Source organism: Hetaerina americana, unplaced genomic scaffold (genome assembly GCF_022747635.1).
Source record: "Hetaerina americana unplaced genomic scaffold, ioHetAmer1.1.p SCAF_8, whole genome shotgun sequence".
NCBI lineage: Eukaryota > Metazoa > Arthropoda > Insecta > Odonata > Calopterygidae > Hetaerina > Hetaerina americana.
In genome coordinates, this window is record NW_027287427.1 from 71,065,458 (window position 1) to 71,091,045 (window position 25,588).

At 40.2% G+C, this 25,588-nt stretch overlaps 1 protein-coding gene across 2 annotated transcripts in view; it reads right to left on the minus strand.

Moving 5' to 3' along the window:
• LOC139697770 (tetraspanin-11-like) overlaps positions 1-25,588 on the minus strand; it is a 230,638-nt gene that overhangs the window by 23,637 nt on the left and 181,413 nt on the right. Inside the window, exon 1 of one of the 2 annotated variants that reach the window (XM_071596612.1) lies at positions 17,256-17,349. The exons of the other annotated variant lie outside the window; for it this stretch is intronic. The gene's annotated coding sequence lies outside the window, so the exon portion shown is untranslated. Of the gene's footprint in view, positions 1-17,255; positions 17,350-25,588 lie in introns of those variants that run through there. 2 annotated transcript variants of the gene reach the window in all.

A 25,588-nucleotide genomic window follows, 5' to 3' on the forward strand; every position in this document is an offset into this window, starting at 1 on the left:
CAGGGGGAGACGAACGGAGGGGGGGGGTGAGGAATCATTATCTTCATTCATATGAGAGGGGAGTAAAAAAGTACAGCCGAGGCCTAGCATCAAGAGGCGGCGCATTAAAAAGCGTATGCGACACTGCTCTTCAAGTTAGCACCTCTGGTGAGGGGCATTGCGCCTCACGATTTTGGTTCCATTCGAAGCCCGCAACCCGAATATCATTAACTGACTCATTCGCCCGGTGTGCGAACACTGACGAATTCAGCTCCAATACGTTTGAATCCCCCCTCGCGAAAAGACAATCTTATTTTCACGCGTAGGGGGATAGTAAGTTTAATCCGCGCCCTCAACCATTTATTTGAACGGTTGCAACACAAAACCATATCTAGTTTTATAATTATTGCAGTTATTATTCTTCAGAGTGATCTGCCAGTTAAGATACCTCTCCGAAAGAGCCTACGAGCATGCCCAAGCTCTGTCAAATTTTTCAGTCTCGTCTAACACAAAACTGTACTCTACCACCTGCATTACAATAATCCAGTCTTCAAATTCAAAATATTAGAGCGTATCCCAAGTATCTAAAATATTAAGAGCAGCTAGGCTGGGAATCACTCACAGAGCGAAGGTTAAATTACATATGAAACCCATTGCAAGGACGCCTCCTTAGCAGTGATGTTGCAAATGTATCATTACCCCCATCGTACTACGGTAGGAGAGAGAATATTAATAAAATTAGGGAATTAAGGGTAAAACACACAGATTTAAGATGTCTTTTTTCCACGAACGATAAGGGTTCATAATAAAATTGTCCGACCGCGGTAGGGTCATATTCGGGTAAAAATTAGTCATGTGTGTATTCACCCCCTACCACACACCCTAGCAGTGGCTTTCAGGGTACTAAAATAAATGAAGTTTTTCAATCCGCATACATTCTTAAATCCATAAGATTTTAAATTATGAGCACATAATGGGACTGCAACATACCTTTCAAGAGAGCGCTATCAATGCAAAAAAATTTTAATATCCGTTTAACTTAATCCGTAACTTCGTGAACAATAAAAATTACTTCTCATATCTATATCGCTTTACTCGTAGAAGTCCATCAAATAATTACAAACGCAATAAGTTAAGAGGGATCAGAAAAATATGTAGGCCACAGAGATAAATAAACTACAGTACTGACCGGAGTAAAATGTCACTTTACTCATGAAAAGTAAAGACGAGGTTAACTGTTATCAAAGACGCCCCCATTACATTCATCTACATCGTACCCTGCAAGCATTCGCCGCTAGGGTGTTTGGCAGAGGTGATTCCACACTTTATATGCAAAAATCAAAGTCAACTGTTGCTTAAATTTTGAGCACTGTCAATATTGAATTATATCGTCTACATCATAGCCATTATTATAACTCTTACTGGGTCATTGTCACATTGTCTTTAACTACTTTACAATGATGGACTGGGGCAGCATGTAGATTTAGCTGTAGCGCGAAGGGCAATCGACGTGTACAAAGTACCCTCTCCGCCAGACGGGATGATGAACTGTGTATTCATTTGCGTCTATAGTTCACATCAATGCTGAAGCGATTTCTCTTCCTTCTGTGAATTCGTCCCCGAAAGTTATAGCCACCAATTTCTAATGGCTCCAATGATCTCAACTTTGCCTCTCGTCTTCAAGTTTATGTATATATATATATATATATATATATATATATTACATTACATATGACAACGTATTTTTCTTGAGCAGTCAATGTCTAAAGTAATTAAGTCGCTGTTACTGAGATCCACAACACAATTCACAAAAATTTCTCTGTGAACGGAAATCCCTCCGAAACCGAAAATGCATTCAGTTGGGAGTTGATATTTTGTCACTCGGGAGCGTGACGAGTTAAACAATATATTCCCCGTATTGGTTAAGAAAATAACCCACTGTAATATTCCTTATCGTTGACAAATTTCGGTGATCCAAAAAAATTTAAGACCGCCTCCGTCGACCGCACTTCCGTAAATACAGTACATTAATAAACATGGGCCAAAGCGAGTTATCCCAAAATTAGGCGCGGGCCGGGAAAAAACGCGAACACACCATCCTTTCCCTCCAGTGGCTAAGCCACGCGCGGGATCATGGGATTCCTTCAGTCGCGCACGCTCTCTACGTTTATTTCTCCTCCCACCCTCTCTGCGAGCGATTTTCAACTTTCTCCCCCCTGTCGAGGAATTCCTCTACTAGCCAAGGGGAGGGGGCGAGAGGAGGGGGAAGAGATGGTGGGGAAAAGGGCGGGAGAAGATTCTCAAAGCAAGACCCGAACAGAGCTCTCTCTTTCAATAATATCCTTCCCTCCTTCCAATTCTCTCTCCTCCACCTCATCCCTTTTACTCCTTACATCCCATTCCTGAACCGACAGCAGAGCGTAGAGAAAAAAATAGGAAAACGCCCTAGCGTAGGTGGACGCCATCTTTGATTCCGACACACCACACCAAGCCTCTCCCTCCCCCTTCCGTGTTTTTCTTGGGAACCAAGTGAAGGTCGCGATGCGCACGTGAGTGCTCCGAATCACAATAGCTTTCCCGCCTCGCCTTCGCTACATTACAAACGCATGCTCGCGCACGCTACACACACAACAGAGTGAGAGCGGCACTGGTTACGTATTCCTTGGTTTTTACCAACCCCCCCCCTCTCTCCTCATACTCCTCACTCGTTCTCCATGGCCTCCCTGCCCATGTCCCCCTTCCTCCATCCCAACGTTACGACCTCCGGGAGTGAACCTGTGCGGCGGGAAGGTATGGGCCTCCTATTTCATTCGAAAACTTCCATCAAGCCGAAGAAAGGGTCGACGAATTCGGGGGAGAAGGGAACCAGGGATGGTCTCTCATTTTCCAAATCCCCGTTACCGACGAACTATTACTCTTTTCCTAGAATTTCCTTCCGAATATTTGGAATCTGATCAGGAACGTACAGCGGACCATTCATCATCGCTGGTCATGCCAATGCTGGGCGTGGCAAGTCCTTCCCACTGTAGTTTTCGATTTCCTCTTATAAGACATGCATCCGCGCTGGTCTTGGATCGACACACCTGTCCCATTTCTCTCAAGTCTTTCGACAACTCCTGACCGTTTGCACTTACGGAGAGTGCTGATGGCAATACTGGAACGGCGAGATGGCAATTTTGAAATACCTACATACGATACTCGGCATGCGAGTTAGAAGAGAGTTACTTTGAAGAATTTTGGGGACTCGCAAGCAGACTTATTTCTTTAAGTTGACGGGCCTCGCGACGAGAAGTAAACTGCATTCCCCATTCGTCTTTCGTAATCGGGACTTTCCCTAAATAATCGTCATTTTTCCGTATATATTTTTGGAGTTGTTGAGCATTTCCCGACTGAGTGGAGAGCCAACAATCCCACTCCACCGGATGCGTGTTTGAAACGCCTTCCAAAAAGAATTATGAAACACGCGTGGATTAAAAATCATACCGAACTAAACCGGCGGTATTTTTAACCACAAGGAATGCTTGGCGGTTGACCACGGATGACGAAAACGTTTCCGTCAATCGAATGAACAGAGGTGAAGTGAAGTTCGTCATACAGGAAGAAAGTGGAAATAGAGGAAGAGGAATCCTCATATGGCAGAAATCTGCCGAAGGCGGAAATATTAAAATCGGTACGCGTCATCAACGCCTTGATCCCGAGAAAAGCCCTCGTAAAAGGTGTAACCTTTGATGTGAGGAAGCATTTTTTGTGGCACCTCTTGCGGGAGGGAGACAAACTTTTATCTGAACCCCTAAAAGGCGAAAAGCAAACTCCATACGATAAATTCCCGACGGCGACGCCTAGAAAAACCATCAGCGTTCCGAAAAGCCTTTTCCTTTGAAACTCATTACTATTTCTTTTCCTGGTCCGTACATTTTTCAGCGTGAAACAATTTATTCGCAATGAATTAGCCTCCGCGTCCTGTTTACGGTTGCATTTTCCAACAAAAATAAATCCATGAACAATGATAAACCTGCCTAAGACGGAATATTCGTTGGCATGGCCCGTGACGCCTACTCCCGCCCAGACACCTCGTCAACGATTGTCCTTCAGAGACAGACAAGGTGAAGATATTCTCTCTTTACTGAAATTAATTACCAATTAAAAGTTTACATTTCAGTGATATCGTGCAATTGATTAAGGAAGTGCAGGAGGTTCTGGCGACTTACACTTGGCTACATATGCCGACGGATAAAATCATGCGGGTGTAAATGTTAATTATCGACGAAAGAATTCAACGCAGTTTTTTTAACTCTGCTTTTTTTATGATTCGTTGCAAACTAACGTTTCCCCCTCCAGTCAATCTCTACGTCATTATGAGACTGCCTTCTCAGAGAAATCAAATCGAAACATCACCAGGTGCTTTGAAACAGCTCGATTATCCGAGAAGCTGAGGGCGTTCTTCTCGGCCGTTGTACGCTCTCAAGTCGGTAGGATTTCAACACCAAGTACTCTGTTGATACTCGAAAATATTAAAAAAAACTATATATTCTTTAATACTAAAAAAAGAAGGGTGAGTATGAAATTAACATGTTTTAAAGAAGATTATGTTCGCGAAATGTAAATGCTTTGACAAAATCCACCCCGAAATGATACCCCGATCCACCTACATTTTTAGAGTACTATTGCGGTCTTCGGCATGCTTAAGGAGCCGCCGTACATAAATGTTTAACAGACCTCGCTTTCTAACTATGTTCGTCCTCACTTGAAGTAGAATATTGTGACATTTTGCGGGACGTGTATGAACAATAATAGCATAGCACTTAAATAATATCACAATCTGGATATTCCTTGGTAGAGTTGTATGTCAGCTGTTGATGTAAATACTTGAAGACAAATAAATAGACAATGCTTAACCCTTAGTAGAGAATTTTTTACGTCTCACATCCTCTTAAAGATTGAATACAAGTGGCGCCGCAAATAATAAGAGAGACTCACTACAAGTAAACAAATAACCAAGATAAAATTTTCCGAATCTTAAGATTTCGTAAGGAAAAGAGAGGCGAGGCAAACGGAAAACTTTAGTTTCAAATTCGGACCTCGAATATTCCATCGTAGTCACTCGAATACATGTATGGCCGAAAGACAATCGAGATATCTGAACGGAAACGACAGTTAGGAAATATAAACCGATCAAAATACGATATGAATCACATGGTCCCGTTGGATATAGTGACGAATGCTACGTAAAATCTGTTCCGAGAGGGTGCAATCTGAGGGCACTTCATTCGAATAACTCCATACACAAGCATAATCAATAAGTTCAAAGAACTGCGGGATATGCCGCGACCGCAACGTTTACTGGAGTCCTACGGAGTGACGGACGAACTCCACACAACAAGGGACCCGGGTTCGAATCCCGCTCAAGGTGAATTATTTTTTTACTCTTTGAAATTTCTGCATTTTAACCCGTAACCAATAAGCATAAAAATAGGCGTAAATGCAGGGTGCAGCATTATAACTTCCTTTTTTCAAAAGGAAAAACCCTATAAAAAAGGAAGTTATGTTGCCGCACCGTATAGGAGTTTTGAGAAATAGGTGCACATCCCTGGCCGTAAATTTGACTCTTATACTCGATTTCTACAAACTTTCATTGTATTTTCAAAACTCGCGCCAACTTATCGGATTCCGCCCAATTTTAAACGAGCACAGAAGCCCAGATCAAACATCCCTACGCTTAATAAATGGACAGGGAAATGATACTTGTTCTCAATCATTTATGACTGCTGAGAGATAAAAATTAGATTTTCGCATTCCCTTAGGAGGTGTTAGGAAAATCAGAAAAATCATAAACCCTCGATGACCCCGGTCCGACAAGATTTCAGTGGACTGAATTCGAGGAGAGAGTGATTGGGGGGGGCATGTTCATCCAGAAAGAACAGTCGATAGCTGAAGAGCAAACTTCTTTTCATGCACATTGCCGCTCGATCAATATCCATCCAGCTATATCAGAGTTTCACCCTCGGCTGAGTTCCTCCTCCTCCAGCGCTCTCTCTCAATGGAGATGCCACAGGTTAAAAACTTCTCCGGCGAGGCCGACTCCCTCGCCTCGAAGGAGCGGTCCCTTTCAATTTCCAGCCGACTCTCACACAACGGATAAGTCGAAGGGCATTTTGGATAGGTTGAGGCATATTCCATTCATCAAGGATGTTTTCTATATCCACATTGTCCAGCAATGGCTTCTGGCGTTCTGAATCCCACACTCGGATTTCAAACCACCTTCCTCTCATGCACTGTAAATTGGATCGTTTAACACCAGGCAGAGGGGAACATCGATCATATTCGGATCATTTTGGGGACAGTGATGAAATTTTCGAAGCCAACTATGAGCTACTTGAATTAAACTGCGGTTCTCCGCCGTGGTTTCCCGACTATTTGATTTGGCGGGACTGTTCATTCAGACAGGCGAAATATTGATTGGGACATCGTCCATCAAGAGTGCCAAAGCTCTTTTCGACCCATTTCTCCTTCCTAAAATGATGACCCTCCAGTCTTTTACCTCGCACAACGTAAAAGTTTACGCCCGAAGCGAGATTCATTCAATCTCTCCGATACGTGATTGCTCAGCTAGGGCTCAGTTCGGGGCCAATTGAAATAAAACAGCAATCTACCCACAAGCATTGGCTCGTAACGTACATGAGCCCATTCGGGATGCGGTTACACGCAAAATATCTATTCACTCCTAATCAATTTGCACATCGCCAACATTCGGGTTGCCAATAACAGCGCTTCCATCCAATGCCTGAATGGAACCGCTGACCAGATCAAATGGCGAGTCCTGTGTGTTTGACCAAACCTTTCGGGATAGAACAACAAACTGCACACTTTTTTATTATTATGCATTTCATTTATGTACTTAATTGTTTGCTTCGAGCATTAAATAATATGAATACATAAGTGCATTTGATAGAGCGAATTGGGAAAAACTAATGAGTACATTGAAGAAAATAGGAATAGATTGGAGGGACAGGCGGCTAATCCGCAGCCTGTACATATCTCAGACTGCTCAGGTGCGAGTGGGGAACAGGGTGTCCGGATGGACAGTGTTAGGAAGAGGTGTAAGGTAGGGTTGCCCATTATCACCGTTGCTGTTCAACGGTTATGTGGAGGAAATGCTTGAAGAGGCATGGGAAGAACTTGAGGTAGGGATGAAAGTCGGCGGGAAATTCGTAAAATCACTTAGGTTCGCCGATGACCGAGCTCTAGTTTGTCTAGTCTACCTTAACCGGTAGATTACCTAATAATAATAATATATATGTATGTACGAGGCATATTCATATAGTTATGAGTGAAGGTAAGGTTAGCCAATGGTGCCGTGATTTTAAAAATGGACGAAAAAATGTACATGACGAAGAGCGAAGTGGCAGGCCCAGTATTCTGACCGATGAAATTGTTTCGCAAGTGGAACAAAAACTGCGATGTGATCGTCGATTGACGATTAATGGCCTGGCTGAACTATTTCCTCAACTTGGATGGACTATTGTCCACAAAATGGTCACGGAAAACCTCGGATACCACCCTCCTGTCAATTCAAAGTACATCACAATGTAGGGAATGCACATTAGGTGAACGTGGATGGAAACGAACCTCATGGATGCATGTTTTTATATGTTAAAATTAAATATAGTTGTTATACGTGACCAAGAAAACACAAAGAAGGCAGAAGTATTATTCGCTGCATGTAATGAAAAAATATGAATGCCTAAATCGAATGTCCAAACAACATTTGTGTGAAATACCTTTCCATACAAGATTATTGAAATCATTAAAAACTGTTTCAAGATATTTTTCACCATCGAAATCTGGTTGAATTCAACAAAAGATTTTAATGATAATAATAATCAAATTATCATCTACATAAATATGTTAATACTTGAAAACATTTTTTAAAATTCCCTTTTACCCTTTTAACACAACATTACTTTTACTTCTCCGTGAGTTATCACTTTAAAGCTCCTTTAGTAGGTTTTGAGGTAAGTCTATTTTCCTCTCATAAAAATCGATATATTTTTCATAATGAAAGACATTCAACTAAAAACGCCTTCGACAGGTTTTGAGAAAAATTGTGTCGAAATTATATTTGCACCTAAGAAACTTTTGAACCACCACGTAAAACATGACCATGCCACGAGACTGATATTTCTCGCACATCTATATCAATCAAGGGATCATGTGACCAAATCCACGGACGCAGTTGATAACCAATGCCATCCGTTTAAAATGGCGTGGATCGGTCTCACAAAAGTGCTGACCTTCTCGCAGAGAAGGTTCATCCAAATTATTTTGAAGCGTGTAGTTCATTCATTAGTGACAAAAAATACGGATAGCGTGGAATTTTTGCGTGGTAACAAGAACCGGAATGTTGCCTCTTCAAACTCATTACGTGTGTCATCGCCCTACGCCAGGCCAACGTTTCGAGTGGACAGGCGCACTTTGCGGTCAAATTTCGGTTACGAATGACCTTTAGCCGAGGAAGCCGAACGGAATTCACAGCAGAAATGCGACAACAACCAACGAAATTTCATTCTACGGCTCTTGATCGAACATTTCCGTAATAGACGCCCTGTTCGTGGCGTAGTTCACGTTATGGGGACCTCCTAAAACGGAGGACGTGACTCTATAAAGGATCGGCAACCCAAACCCATAGGTTGTCACATTGTTTTCGAGGCGAACCGACTAGAGATGACCCTGACGTAGCAAATCATTGTCAAATGTCAACTCAAATATTAAATGGTAAAATAGTCTTAAATTGATAGTTTCCCTCAATTGCACGTAATGCTAGAAACATCAAGTCTGGATGCAGCTAAAACAAACTTTTCCTATTCTCTCTTCCATTAACTTGCCATTCCATGGATATTAGACGACGTGAATATATAAGTAAAACAAACACCACCAATAGCATAACTTTTTGAGGTATTTTAGGAGAACCGCAAGCACCTAACCTAAAAAAATCAAATGAAGGAATTTTGACCACCTCGAAGCACTGGAATTGTCACGAATGTGAATCGTATGGGAGACTAGATTAGTTTAAACCCATCTCGACTTTATGGATGTCTCATCGCCCCAACTGGCAAGGAAGGAAATTTATTTGCATGCGCCAAGTATTGATTCTTCCTTCTACGAGTGAATTGATATAGCAGCAGAAATTCATTGGCGTAATTCGAAAAAAAACTGCAACTTGGGCGAATATGAAATTCGGAAATGTCAGATTAAAATATGGCGTTGTCAATTAATCGCCGCCTCGTTGAGGTAGAAATCTCTTCTGCCCTACGAGGGAAAAAAGAAACCAATTTTGACCAGACATGTCTGGTAGTCCCCTCCCCCCTTCCAAACTGATGTATTCTCCGCTGTTGTGCTCACAAGCCACAAGGTCGGGCCGATATTCTTGTTCGTGTCGATGAGGGAAAACATCATCGACATTTACGATCCCTGCACCTGCGATGATTGTCATTATCTTTTATTACTTTTCCCGGGACCAGACAAATTTATGGAATACGCCCCATCCGGACCAGATCGGAGGTCGCGCGATAAGTCTCGCACAACCTGTCGACTCAATAAATGATGTCAATCCACCGATGTTTTATGGATATTTCCGACAAGGGAGCGAGTGGGGTCGTATAACCAAGCCATCTACGCGTTCCCGGGAAAGTGAACTGAAGTTCCATTCTTATCGTTCTCCCCACCCACGACGATACATGAAGAATACGTGCTGTGGCCTCGGGGGTCTTCCAGAAAAGACGTCCCATTTTTCAGACATTTTTTCGACAGCCACCGACTCCATTTTAAAAGGATATCCAACATGTCGAAAACCCCTCCGAGAATTGTAAAATTTTATAAAATGTAGCAAGTGTAACAGACAAATTATTCGCATTCTCTGTACTAATATTCATTAACAGCATTGGATGGCATTAATCATGGTTTTATGGTTGATTGAGAAAACAGCGACAAGCCATGTTCGACACTTATGTTTTGCAGTGGTGTTAAAAGATGGAGTTATTTTCTTGAACGAATTGCAAGGGACACGTGTAATATAACGAAACAATTAAACAAGCTGCGAGGAATTGCCTTGCAAAATTTTCACGACAGAAATTTACGAATTTTAAAACAAATTCAAATATAAACTATTTTTTATATCCTCTGGCCTCAGAACTGAGCACGAATTAAATTCCCTCCGTATTATGAAACAACACAGTAACTTAATATTTTCAAACATTTACGTACATTAATTTCACGACCAGCAAAGTAGGCGGACCTTCGTAGTTATCGTTGTAACACAACATCACCCGGTCAGGTTATGTCTCAACGAAACCTATGACATGAAATGAATATCTACCTACGCGAAAATACTTAAGTTACTGTATTATTTAATAAGTAGGTAGATCCACATAGTTACGCCATATGCCATTACGCTTGTCTTTCACTCTTGAAAAGTTAAAGAATGGTTAAGGTTAAATTAGTATAAAATATAATGGTTTGTAACGACATCGCTAAAGATTTTGAAAACTTCCCTTTTTACAAATGACGGTAAAACCACAACGATATGTTATTGTGTAGCAAGAAGAAGAAAAGTTAAAATTTTTGGGATCCAAAGCCCCCAAAACTGTATTCAACAAAGAGGGTCCTCCAAATGACGGACCCTTCCTTTCCCTCTAGTCAGACTTCATTTGTTTTCGCGGCCCTCCCTTCCTAAAATTTGAAGTCGTCGTTTTTCTAGATTGCCCCTGAGCTAGGCAGGAGGAAGTGGAATGAAGGGACAGATGGAGTGTTTTAAGTAACATTAGAACTGCAAATCCTAGATTAATCACCGGTTCTATTCGTCGTGTACGGACGTGTTTAGAAGTAACAATAAAGTAAAGAGTAATTCGTCATTCAAATTCGCCGAAGGGTAGCCGATCGACAATGTGATTAAGAGTTCGGACCATTCCGCAACGGCGACATGCAGAGAGCATAACTGAAAAGAGGAAACAGAGCTTAAAATAACAATGCTAACATCGTTTATGTATCTAGGGTCATGGATGGTAAAGCGATGAGTATAAATGCCAACTAAAAGTACACTTTCAATTGGTGCAATTTTTCCAACGAGAGGAAAAACGAGAAAAGACAACACTAAAATTCAACATTTGTAATTCATGAACGAGCCTAGCTTTTGGCAGTTGTTAGGAATAATCATGTGTTAATGATTCAGTATGGTCTTTTACAAAATTTAAAAGTGTAATTGATATGTTTTCTTTTTTTTTCCTTCATCAGGGTGAAAAACTTCCGCCGATAATTAGGTTTCACCAAAAATAAGCGAAAATAACTGAAACAGTTGCAAATAGATGTAAAATTCATTGTAATTATAACTTTTTTAAACTGAACAAGTAAGAGAAATGTGTTTTCACTTGCATAAGAACTGCTTCATTGGATGGACTTCCACGAATGTTCAAGCTATAAATGTGGCTGATTTGGAGTGTAGTTTTGTATGGCTCGGAAACTTGGTCGCCGAAGCAAAAGGATGACTAAATGTAGATTGAAGGCATTTTAGATGTGTGGGAAGAGAAGAATGGAGAAAATAAAAGGCACAGGAAGGTAGCAAGCAAATAAGCGTAGGCAGGAGATAAGAGTGGAGAATGTTAGGCATGGGAGGGCGGTAAACATATCGCATGGAATTTCAAGAATTAGAATCATGTGTTCAAGAGAATGGTTTACAGATACATGGATCTAAAGGCATTTATCGGTTTTTTTATTCAAAGGTATTGTAATTTTTATAAGTCGGAAGTTAAAAATATAGCCATGGGCCAACCCAAGACCAATCTCAACCGGTAGACCACTGCTGATAATATTATATAGTAAATACATTCAAACGTCTCAAAAAATATATATTTTTCCACGACATAACATAATAAGGAAAATTCTGAGCCATTCTGGCCATTGATTTCATCATTCTCAAAACGCTTTTCTGAATAAAGGGTAGTCTACCGGTCACGGCAGGTTTTTGACGGATCCAACCCACAAGCTCTGCTACATATCTCGCAAGCTCTTACATTCTAGGTCCCACCCGACACATTACTAAATAAATACTCTCAAAGCCTGCATTTAAATAAACCATTCTCTTAACTTCACATGCTCCCTCCCTTCCCTCATTTCGTCCAACGTGCATTTTCTTATTCCTGCCTTTCCCGCGTTAACCTAACACATTGGCCCTCCACCACAGCCTTCAAAAGCCATTGCCACTTATAATGCCAAGCATCCATTACCCCTGCGTTCTGTGAATTATATCATAATATGAAATACCAATTGAAAAAAAATAAACGAGAAAATCTAATGCTTTCGTTTGAGAGGAGTTACCCACTTTTTTCAACGCAAACTGATGATTCGAGTTCAATGCATCGGCACGAAGATGCCATCAATCATTCACGGATCACCTACGCCAGCCGCCTTCATAAGATCGACCGAATTCTGAGGATAGTTTCAAGCGACTGAAACCGCAGCAATCGAGAACCGTTTTGTCTTATCCCTAATCTCAACAAGATTCCCAATAGTACTACAATTCACCAAGGGAAGAAAAAAGGAGTCTGTGTCATCTCCCAGCTGGGTACTCGCCCGTGCTCTAAATACGGAACCAAAGGGCAGGTTGATTCCTAAGGCATGGTCAGGTACTAACCATAAATTCCTCTTTCCAAATGTCAAGTGACAATACGGTTCTCTACCATTTAGCACCAGGGACTTCGAGCGGGGAAATGTAGGCCGAACGGCTGCGAAAACCGCGAGTTTCACCATGTGGGCAATAACCTAGTCGCGGTGCGGTCACGAAAGAAGGTAATCCGGGAGACGATTATGGCTCTCACGAATTCAAAAAGATACAAAACGCAGCAATAGAATCCATGCTGATTAAATTTCTGATCGCCAACCCCTTCCGCCCCAAGAGTGAATGTGAACACGCTAGTAATTACTTTTCAGTGAAAAATAAAAGAGGAGGGAGGAAATACATGTACTTCAGGGATTTGCGAGTGAAAGATCAAGTTATGCACAATTATTGAGAAGCTGCACTTCTGATGACATGATGAAAATGACGCAATACATTATTTAGAACGGAAAGAGGGAAAAAAAATATATTTCGAAGAAGTTTATTCATTTACCTACGACCTGAATTTTTCCCGCCTACCAGTATATCTCACGCGGTAAAAATCAAGTACCACGGCCGAGTAGATTGTATCGCGATGGGAAAATACGATAGAAGGAAACCGCTAATTAATTTTCCAAAGGTTAATTGCTTCACTCGCACACTGTATTTCGTGCGTAAGGTGGGATCAGATAGGCATATGTTAACATTTTTCCTAGTCTACCATTAATTCGACTAGTTTTCAAGGAACTTATTCCTAAGTTTATTAATAATTGCGAAGTGGTTAACAACCACCGCGGTGCGTTTCCTATTTGAGGCGATTTTCGACAATTACCGATGATTATCAACATTTACCAGAGGCGTAGGTGTATTTCCAAAAAAATATAACATCATCATTTCAAAATGGCACATTTACCGATTTACTGGCATCTTCTAAAGGTATCAGCCGTCTAATTAAATAAAACAGTTAAATTGAAGTACGTTGAGTGTCACCAGACGTTGAACAGTTACATTGACCATCCCATCTCATAGTGAATAATAACATTCATTGGTAAATGTTTGATTTTAATGATACATTCTTAAGTTTTTGGGCATTCACCAGGATTCCCGATTACCGTTAAGAACCGTCGGTGATTTTCACAATAACAACTTTTTGGCTTTCAACGCAATACAACCACCGCTAGTATTAGAGAATTACCCAAAGGAGGTAAGGACTTTTGAAGAGTCCAGAGTCAATTCAACAATCTACAAACACAGCGATTAAGTAAAGAGACAAATCGAGATCTTCCTTTTTCGAGACAATCTAGAGCTAAGAACTTACTTCATTTTGCGAGAAACAGATCAATAATAAGATAAATGAAAATCTTATTTTGCGATGCTAGCCAAATTTTAAAAATTAATTTTAACATTCTCATATAACTGCAATCCCAAAGTCCACCACAAAAGTTTACATTAAGTTTTCCTTTCTATAGTTAGAAGGGTTTTACTATTTTTAAATAAACCGCACAAACAAATGGATTAGTTTTCTGGCGTCATGCGGTGGAATTCGAACATTATAAAAAACAGATATTAACGATTTTCCACTACACAAGTTGAAATCTACGGTCTGGATTCGATGTATTACATCATGTGTATAATGTGTATTATGTATAGAAGACGGCACTTGAATTAATTTTGTTACCTGAAGATGGTGTCTATAAATACATAAAAACCCGGTTGTAGAATTAAACTTATCTAACTGAAATTTTTACAATACGTTCTTTATTAATCCGCACAAATTTTATCCCCAGAAATATTTTTCGTCTACATAATTAAAACAGTCGATCTTTCTTCATTAGAGAGCGCAAAATAATGAAAGAACATGAAACCGAGCAGTAAACACGTAACGTAGGGTCACTTTGTTTTATGAAACCAATTTCATTCCTAGCAAAATTAAGTGAATGTTTTCTCCGGTTGTAAACAAAGTTTCGATGCACACAAAAGAGAGCGTAGAAACGAACAAACTACAATATCCGTCAGACGGCGTGAAAATAGCTTGTCTCTTTTTGCAAATGCGGCTTCTTATACTCGACTCATATACTTCTTTTACTATTACAAACAGTAAGTGATGCTGACGCGGTCGGGAACACGTCTCCAACAATCTCCCTCCATTTATCCATCTCTCCCCCTCTTTAATTTCGAGCATTACATATGGCATCATCCTTGGTTAGAGATCGGTGGATCCAGTACAACTCTTCCTTGCAAAGATATTGCGTAAGGTTATGGGGAGGTGTAACGCCATGTGACCAGGCGTCACATGACTGGCTCGTGACCATTCGACTTTCAGCGCAAATGATTCACATGGTGCGGCAGACAGATGAGTCGGGCGTCAATAATTAACTCCTCCCTCTCATCCCGCCCCGTGGTCTTATCTTCCTCGGCCTAATCCCGGAGGCGACCTGCGCGAACGGGAGGGATCTCTTCCGTTCAAAAAAAAATTTGCCGACCCAAATACTTCAGAACGGAGACCCAAAGCTGACCTCGGAGCGCACATCACAAGAGGTGGAGATCCGATTATTAAAAAAAAATGGCCCATCAGCGCGAGAGAAAATAGACCCGTTCCATACAATAAAGGCGACGCCCTCATCTCTCAAAGCGGACTGTATAATTGATTCCGGCCTTCTCCACCGGAGGGGATGCGAGAGGAAGCACACGCCCTCCACATTACCGTTGGCAATCGACATGCCTCGGACGAAAGGATATAGGGATGTGCGGCCCAACATCGCAATACGAAAATGAGTCGGCGGGAGCAGCGACGCTTTTCGATATGGTGACATATCATGCAGTTTTCTGTGATATTATTCGAAACAGAAAATCATGCGATATAATTCGATATAGAAAAGTATGCGATATAATTCGATAGAGAAAAGTATACGATACAATTCGATAAAGAAAAGTATGCGATAAATTTCGATAGAGAAAAGTATGCGATACAATTCGATATAGAAAAGTATGCGATATCATTCGATATAGAAAAGTATGCGATATCATTCGATAGAAAATTATTCGATGTCATTCGGCATAAAAAGTATGTGATACCATTCTATGTAAAAAAATGATGCGATATCATTCAATAATCGATATTACCTCTTATTTATTACTTCCACTAACCTCGCGAAATCGATATTCCGAAATTTTTTATGACATAAAATTAAAGTACTAATGCGATATTCAAATTGTATTCCCCCACAAGGATCGCCGAAGACTTCAATTTCTCTTATCATAAATATGGTACGAATACTCAATACCTATCTCCCTAATCCCTTAAAAGCGATCCACAGGCACCTACTATTTCTGACGATTAAAAGATATTTTACCAAAAATTGCAGCTACTATACATCATGGCATACATATTCTATTCAATATAGGTATGATTTGACTATCGTGTCCACAGAAAATTGGTTACCATAACTGTTCTTAGATGTCCGAATCCAAGACCGTCTCCCAGCCTTCCAAAAGTCTCCTTCAATCTAAAGTTTTGACCCGCCAAAGGCTTACATTTCCCCACAAATATAAAAAAAAACCCTAAAAATGCCAGAACTGAAAATGCGGGTTATGTGCGAATAATCATCATCTTCGGGTGAATTTTCCACGTGGAAGTCTCTTTAACCGAACTATCAATGTACAAATGACCCAATTACCCAGAAAGACTCATTCTGTCATACAATAACATAACTTCACCGGAAGATGACAATTTAATGAGACACTGTTCCTTAATTGTAGGGTTTCATAAAATTTTGTTGGCCAACAACTCATTTCGACATGGAAGACATTAAAGTTACAAAAGAGTGAATGTTATTTGACGTAATTTGACTCAAAAGACACGTGAAAGACGATAACCAAAATGGTTCATTGTCGGACAAATGTCATGTCTTACTATAAAAAATATTCTCCCCTTGAAAATCGAAGAATATTAATTAGTAATGTCAATTCCTTTGCCAATATATTCCAAGAATATGACTTATTCAAGTAAAAACGCAAGGCCATAATGGTATATGACTGATATATAAACCGAATGTTTCAAAATTTAATTCCACCATGTAACATTAAACGCTAATGCTAACACGCGTTATACTTCATGCTTTCGTAAATTTCAGTTAACAAATAAAAACAGATGTGATAAAAATAATATTTGAATAGAAACATTTTCATGTAGAACTCTCTAAAAAAAAGTCATGATATCACCTCATCTCTAATTCCAATACAATTTCTGACGCAAAACATTGAATCAAAATGACTTATATCCATTAAGTTAGGTAAGATACATTGCCCACCACTTAGACGTAAGCTCCACGGGGCTAAACCCTATTTTAGAATAGTTGAAACAATTTGGTTTTATTTTCTTTCCGGGTTACTTGATACAGCGAGACAGAACAATTAGTTGCCATGAATGTGACTGTAGGTAATAAAATACAAATGGTATGTTCGTCGAGAGTCAGCAGCAAAATATGATATCGGGTGCATTTGTGGTCAAGGGACAAATTACGAGCGTCTTCTGATTGAAGATTCGCAAGAGAAAAAAAACAATTTGTTGGCCACTAAATTACTCGGATCAAAATCACGGAGCAATACATCCAATGCGGAAATCACGACTTACTTGTTTCGATGAGTTCCTTACACGTTTATCCGCCGAGCACCTCTGCCGTCAAAACTTAACGTACACCGCGATTATTTCAATCCGTCCCGCACGGGTGAACTGGAGATTCTGAACGTCCAAGTTTACTGCTCTCATTTGAATCACGCTACTGTTCCCCCAAGTACCCTGTCCTACCCTGAGCGCGTCCGGCCGGAAACACTGTTACGAATCACTTTGTTGGGAATACCGTGAGCGCACTCGGTTCACCGCAAAAGTCGCTGGATCCTCTTCCGCCCTCGTCCCCTCCCCCCCTTCTGCCTGTCGCTTTGTTCAACCGCTTCGTCGACGTAACTCCTGGAACGCAGTCGCTCTGCGCGGAAGCTGTTGAAACCTCTCCACAGAAGAGGTTTCAACAACTTCCTGTCGATTTGCGCGGGATGAAAACCCACGAACTCGGCGACACGTCAACGCTTAACGGATCAATGAAACGTGAGAGAGTGACAAATAATTCCCCACCCCCATTTAAAAAACCCGGAAGACCAACTACTTCCACGTGAATCGTTGCGTTCGGATTTTTGCGGAAATGCACCTCTTATTTCCGAAAGGCTTCCCCATTCTCCACCTCCGGCGTCGCAGGATGACGTCAAAGGGATGCGCTTGAACGTTTCCCGAAACTGAACTAACGCGGCTGCGTGAAATCAACGTTTCGCCCGTCAATAGTGACAGCATTGGCGACGGCGACATACCGTCAAAATGGAAGGTATATTGGAAAAGAATTCGAAGCTTTTGAAAAGCGCGGCACTGCTTGGCACTTCCCCAAAATACCCATATTTTCTCTCTGGCTTCTCCAAATTCTCAATCAACATTTTCTCTTACGGACTCCATTCACTTGCCGAATGATCCAAATGTGACCTAACTAAAGCTGAGTTAGCTATTTTTTTACCTTATTACTGCATTTCCCACAATCTAACGAAACTGGGTTTCTTTAACACCATAGTATTTGACCTGTTCTGAGTAACGTAATTCGATCCCAAACTATTTTACGTGTAATCTACGTCATGTTCCTCTTAAATGAGGTTGGATCGTAACAGCGCGAGTCAAATGTTTTCCACATTTCGTTTTTGCGCTGTAGAAAAATGATGAAATTAATGTAGCACCCTTTTCTGCATATTGCGTAAAAATGGAGAGAGTTTAATCTTTTCTGCTTGGGTTTTTCACCATAAGAACAATCACACTTTTCATATTTTTATCATTATTTCACATTTTTCATATATAAGAAACTTAAATACCCTTAAAACATTACTTCATAAAGGCATTCGTTTCAAATGAAGAAATACTTCTTAAGAGTGAGTGGAGAGCAAAACCTACGGAGTGCAATAATAAGAAAAATATTGGAATTGATTGACATATCCTGAGACACAACAGCTTAATGAAATCATTATTCATTATTAGCAGTAGTCAACCGACTTATGGCTGGTTTTTGATTGACCCTAGCACTATACTCTACTTTATTCTAAATCCATAACTAACACGACAAAAAATATTCTTAAGCCCGAAACTATATTTTACAGGCAACCATGCAGAATATAAATGGAAGAAAAATAGAGGATAAGGAGATACAGAGGACGGCAAAAATGAGTAGTAGATATTAGAAGGTGCTCGTGGAGGGGGATTGACTGAGAACAGAATGGTTAGGACAGCATCTGCAAACTAATCCTCGGATTGATAATCCAAGATGATAGATCGAACTCCAGACCTTGGCGTGGGAGTCCGGCGCGTTCTCAAGCAATCGCGCACACCCCATCGAAAGAGCAACAAACCATTGTACACATTACGAAGCGCCCTGGGTAAGTATGTACACACGGCGAACGGTCTCCTCTCCCGGCTGGTGGCGACTCTGGTGGGCGGGGCGGAAAAGCGGTTCCGAAAGTGGAAGATGAGATTGCAGAAGAGATTTGCACAAGGTCCCCGACGAATAGAGCGATAATAGCGCTTAGGTCATTGGAAAAGAATGAGGGACGGGCCTCCCTCACCCCGTCTTGCAAGAAGTTCCCCGCTGGTTCCTGAAGAAAAGCAGCCAGCCGGCTTCCCAAACGTGACTAAGGACCCACGCGCGTGAAATGGGGCCCGAATGCGAACATCAGTCCGAACAAATGAATGATTCTGGGGTATACTTTTTGTATGCAACGCGCGTGATACAGTAGTCGATATATTCTTAGGACATAAAAGCATAGCTGCCCACCGCAGATCTTCGGCAACCACGAGGGTGACTTGAAAAACTGAAAAAATCGAAGCACCACTGTTTTCTCGAGTTCTGAAAAGTGTTTACGTTCGAGGGGCGGCAATTTTCATTCCTCATCTTATCTAATGACGGATTTATACTTTGTATAATTAAGTTATATATTTGCACACTACCACATACCTCGTAGTCGGAGAGAGTTGAAATTTTGAAACACGAAAAAAACAGGGCGATTTATCAATACCGCAAGTAGCTCGTGTCAAAAAGTGCACATTCGAATGGCAATTAAAGTTCCATTGCATCACTCTACAGGCTGTGCATCATGTACCTTTGTTTTAGCGTTCACTGAATCTGTAAAATATCGTGGGTGTCACGATATATCTGGGTGTCACATTGGACCCTCCCAAAAACCATTTCAGTTTCTTCATTTGTATAATGATGATATTAGATTAGACACCCGTTCCTTACGGATACAGCTCTCGGCTATTTACCAGTCCTCGAAGATTCATTATATGGTCTTTTGATGGTAGAAATGTGCTATAAAATTCACCATTTGTTCAAATACCATAGGATGTTATCGACGTAATCTTATATTAAGTTTGCGGCTGTATTGAATTTAACTTGTTAATCGTGGTAAATTTAAGTAACGGGACTTGAGCATATGTGTTGAACATCAACGTGCTACTAAATCACTGTTTATCATTGTCGCATGTTTATTTCTAACTTTCCGTACGTGTTCTTGTGCCTAAAAATTATTTGGTATCGTAAAAAAATCACTTTCATTTTTTCTTAACTTCTGAAACATACTAACCCGCAAGTCACTGTTGAGGTGTACGGAAAAGGGTGATTCAAACCTTTTGAGACCGAACACACAAAAACAGCTTCATTATTTTTCACATATTAAAAGCAATTTGGCTATAAAATATTAGATCATTACATATTTAATATATTTTTCTTTCAATCAGCGAAATAAATGGCTTGATCAGTTGGCTGAGAACTGACTGACTGAAAGTCTGTTTTCATATTGGTTTTCCTTTAATTCAAATTTGCTGTCGAGTTTTACGGCCAGGCAATGCGAAGTTTCACCTTACGCTCAGTATTTGTAGCTCTTATCAGCTTTGTTTGATGGCTATATAAACCCACGGCACACTCAACAGAGATCCGTAACCTTCGAAAAATACCACCAACTCTGCCTTTAATTAATAAAACGAGAATTTTGCATATACGTACATCTGTACTGGAGGAGAATGCTGAAGATTAAATGGACAGACAAAGTAAGGAATGAGGAAGTACACAGAAGAGCAGAAGAGAAAAGGACCATAAGGAAAACTCTACAGCAAAGAAGAAATAGATGGATTTGACGAACATGGAGACACAATGGATTTATTAGGAATATAATAAAAGGAAAAAGAGAAGGGAAGATTCCACGAGGAAGACCAAGAGACATTTACATAAGACAAATTAAGAAGGATGTAAAACAGAGAAGGTATCACGGATTGAGGGAATTGACATTAAATAGATTAGAATGGAGGGTTGCAGTAAACCAATCCTAGGATTCAAATTCTGAGGATAATGATCATTATGAACCTATAGATGGGAAAAAATCTCGTCCAACATGACGATTAGCAAAAATGTAACGATTTTTCGGACGAATCAGCGCCTTGCATATTGTTATCACGTCCCTTCACCCCGATCGATATGACTCCGGATGAAGGAGGCTGAGATACACCGACTAACCAGCGGCCGTTTCCTCTGTATCCACCCCAACCACCCACCAACCCACCCGCGTCCAAATTGTTTTCCCAAATACGCCTTCTGCTTCCCTCCCACTAGGAAATTCCACGAATCCGAGACGAACCGAGGTCAAACCTCATAAATTTCGTGAGGATCGCAGTAGTCGCAGAGTCCGACGAATTTTTTTTTTTTTAAATCCTTAACGACGATCCCATCATTTTCCCGAGCCAGATTTCGTTTCTCTATCTACGATGGAATCCACTTCCATTTTCCCATGCCTCCAACTTCCACATTTTTTCCTCCCTCCATCTCAAGATGCCTCTGGAATGCAAAGCGTTCGTGGGCGAATGAAAAATTTAGCCGCTTCGATATCCAGAACGAAAAAGAAATACACAATCTACAGCTACACAATACCCTTTAAGCCCGTGGCGGAGGGTAAGGGATGTTAAGATACCGAAGCTGTTATTTATAAATACGAGCTTGCACACAAGTATTTATGTATGTATATCTAGACAAACATAAACACACGCACACTTAAACACATATATTTACGATATCTGCTCAACAAAGAGTGATACACTTTCATTCGCATAATTTATTGGGCAAAATTTAATTTTATGTCATTTTGTTATGTGTATTATTGCTACCTAAATGTTTAATATTGTTATGTGTATTATTGCGACCTTAATTTTCATTATTCTTATCTTTATATGTAATGTATATGATGCTGAGGTTTCATTTATATGGCTTCAATATTCCGTCAGTGACAGCAGTTGACATTTAAAACATGCTATGCTTACTGAAATGTCCCCCTGCATCATGCAATAATGAAAGTATTCTCTTTAAGATTAAATTTTTTAATTGAAAATAAGGAGTAATTACGTCTGTTTCTGTCATAATTGTGTATTGAACGAGTACTTAAACCTTCAAGTACTGCAATCGGTCTCTTGTTATTTCTTCCCGGTGGTCCAATCTTCCAACGTAATTCGGGGCCATAGTAATTCCCCAAGTGTCAAAAAAGAATTCGGTTTTCTTTATCTGTCTTAGCCTTGATTGTTCTATTCGTGAACCTAGCTGACATAAACGAAAATAAAGAAAGGAACTCGAACTATCTGCAATACTGATGGCCCGTTTTGTTTCACCTAAGATGCTTTCCCCATTACCTTTCACTCCAGTTTATTTATTTTCATGGTGCTTCGCACAGAAAGCAGCTTCTATGTCGGCGCGAAAGTCTCTTGGGTGCAGCCTGACGTGCGACCCCCTTTTCATTTAACACCGGCCTAATATCGACATCGGGTTTCCATGTTCCCCCATCTCCTCGAAAGGAAATAATGCCCCCATAAAAAAGCAGTGCGTTTCACGCTGGCTACCCGGCCATGGTTAAAGGGAAAATATCCGCTGCTCTCTTGAAACATTACGAAAAGACCTTGGCGGTTTGAGCTTACTTGTTTATTTCTATGGCTTAACCCCATTCAACGATCGTGTCCGTTTTAACCCCATTCGACACCATATTTTCTGACATTGATATTCCGGAAAATTCTATGCTGCAAGAAACACGCGATGTCACTTTTTCGCCAGGGGTAGGATCTAAGGGAAGAATATGAACCTCCCCCAAAGAATGGAATATCTTTAGCTTGAATAAAATTCAAAATATATATTACTGATTATTCCGCGACTAATTTCGAATAACTGCTTTTCCCAGAGCATATAATTATCTCATACCGGGTTTGTTTCAATCTCTAAATTAATCGATTAGATTCGCAACTACTAGGCACTGGTTTATGCCAATGCATAAAAGTACATATATCGTATATTAACGCAAGGTTGTTCCGTCACATTTTTCCCGTGCATCACTTTGATTTTATCATTGACGTTTAATGATTTCAGTTTTGATTCAATGTAGAATTGGAGCATTCAAAATCAATTGTATTTTTTAATAACTCTGATTTACACAAGCAGGTATTTGAAATTTTAAATTGGACCTAGAATCGTTTGAGGAGAAGAATTGATCAAGATCATTTTTGAGGGCATGGTTGACAGAGAGGTGGAGGAGAAGATGAATCAGGATATTGGATGACCTGAATAGGGAAATGCACTAGAGTGAAATGAAGAGAATGATAAGAGGAAATGTGGCAGTGGAGGGGCAAAAATGGCAAATGGTGCCGTACCTAATTAAAAAAAGAAGATACCTGATGAAGAGCTTCCTCATATTCTTAATAGCTCATCTTAACCTTCATGCACAAGGCACATGGTCTTAACAGGGTTAAAAAAGGTCGAGTGGCTTGGTAAGCTAATAAACCACTAGGCAAAATATCTTACTAAGATTATTCTTTATAAATTATTATCTATGCATACAGATAAATTGTTAAATTCAGTACAACTATCAAAGAAGACTAAGTATCAAAGTAAGAACTTAGGATACCTGAGAAACACGAGTGCCAGTTTCGCCAGAGATGTTTGTGGAGGATTACTTGTCATCGGGCAGAAATTAGTACGAGTAGAGAGCATTCATCAGTCAATGACCAACAACCGATTCACAAAAAGTCATAAAAATTCTCTTATAAAAACCAAACAAGCAGTATCCCGCAAAAATTAATTAATAATTGATTTTTTACTTCATCTACATCTACTTAATACCCCGCAAGCCGCCGCAAGGGCGTGTGGCGGGGGGTGTTAGGACACCACCCGTAATTTAGAAAAAAAATACTTAGACATGGTGAAGCCAATAATTTGATAAAAATAGCCCAGCGACTAATTGAGAGGGCCTGTGTAAACGTACGAGTATGACTGAAACGGTGGAACACAATAAAAATTTCTTGTTATGTACTCTGAGAATATTGTTCTTCTTGTTACTAGCAGAAGTCTCGCAAGCGTAGAGGTATTTTACACCTGGTATGTATAGCATTGAAATTATTAAAACTATTTACATTACTGTCCTTACATTACACATTTAATGGTAACTAACAATTACGCAGCCCTTAAACTTTGATGGCGCACGCCTTCTGTGGAATCGCTCCCGTTACACGCCCTAGCGGAGACTTATAGGACATCATGGAGACGTAGAATAATCTCTGAGTTCGTACAGCAAAATCTGATGGGGCAATACATCTAATACGGAAGCTACCAAGAAAGTTTAAAAAAAATATGAACTAACCCATTACAATGGTCATGCCAGCATTTAAATTTGCATAATCAATACTGTGGGCAGAAATTTGGTCATTTTACTTTTTTTCAAACCAAGCACCGATGACAAACACAAACCATCATGTCGTCCCTAGCACTTAGATAGAACTAATTAATTTATAAAGACTAACAGCAATTTAATATGATAATGCATTTTTCAAATAATTAATTTTGACCTCCGTACTGATTTATTTGTGCTTGGGTCGTGATCCCGGATATAATTTACTTTTCCATCAAGTTTACAAGTCGACAAAAAAGAGGATAAAAACCTCAAGGTCGAGAACCTAATTCTTCGAGTGTTCGCCCTCCCATCTCCAGGGCGCAAACAGTATCTCGCAGGGAGGAAACTGGGTTATCACCACCTGCTCTGCCTCGACCGTCCGGAAGTTTCGCGAGCATTGAATTAAGGTGCTAGAGGTCGAAGATCAACGTGCGATTGACCTTCGACCTGTAGACCCTTTCCGGAATGCCATCGAGATAAATCTCGCCAAAATCACATACGCGACAAATCCAGATGGACTAGAACGATCCACATATGCATACATTCCATGAATAATACGAAAGATGACCACAAAAAAATCTGCTGACTGAAATGTTAAAAATAAATAACTATCGGAGCGATGTTTTGCCAAGTAAAAATAATTTTACTATTCATTGTTATTCCCTTAATTCAAAAAATGAGCTCCATTAATTGATTTATTATAATAATAAAAAACCATTTTGATTGGCGCTTGGATGAGGCTATAATAGAGGTAAGGACGTTAGACAAGCTAGAAATGGGTTGGCATGTTGGGTTGGGTTGTTATTTTACGAGAGACAAAGAAATGTATTGTTTTTCAGTCAATGTCCATACAAAACCTACCTTCAACGGCATAACAATAATAACTTTAATTATTTCGGTAATATGTAATTACAACACACAGGAGGGATTCATTTTCTTTCTCGGTAGTATAAGAATAGCTAAAATTGTAACAGGAATTAAAACATTTTGGTAGATAGGAATATATTGTAACGAATCGATTAATTCAACATTGGGAGAGCAGAGACAACAAAGAAAAAAAATTATAATTTCGTAATCCTAGGGGTGCATTGTTTCCACGAACCAAGTTTCGATAAGTCGATATTTTATCCTGCTTTGGGCGTATTTGCCGCACGAAACGAGAGCCGTCAAAATATGGTACCCCTGAATTCATATTTT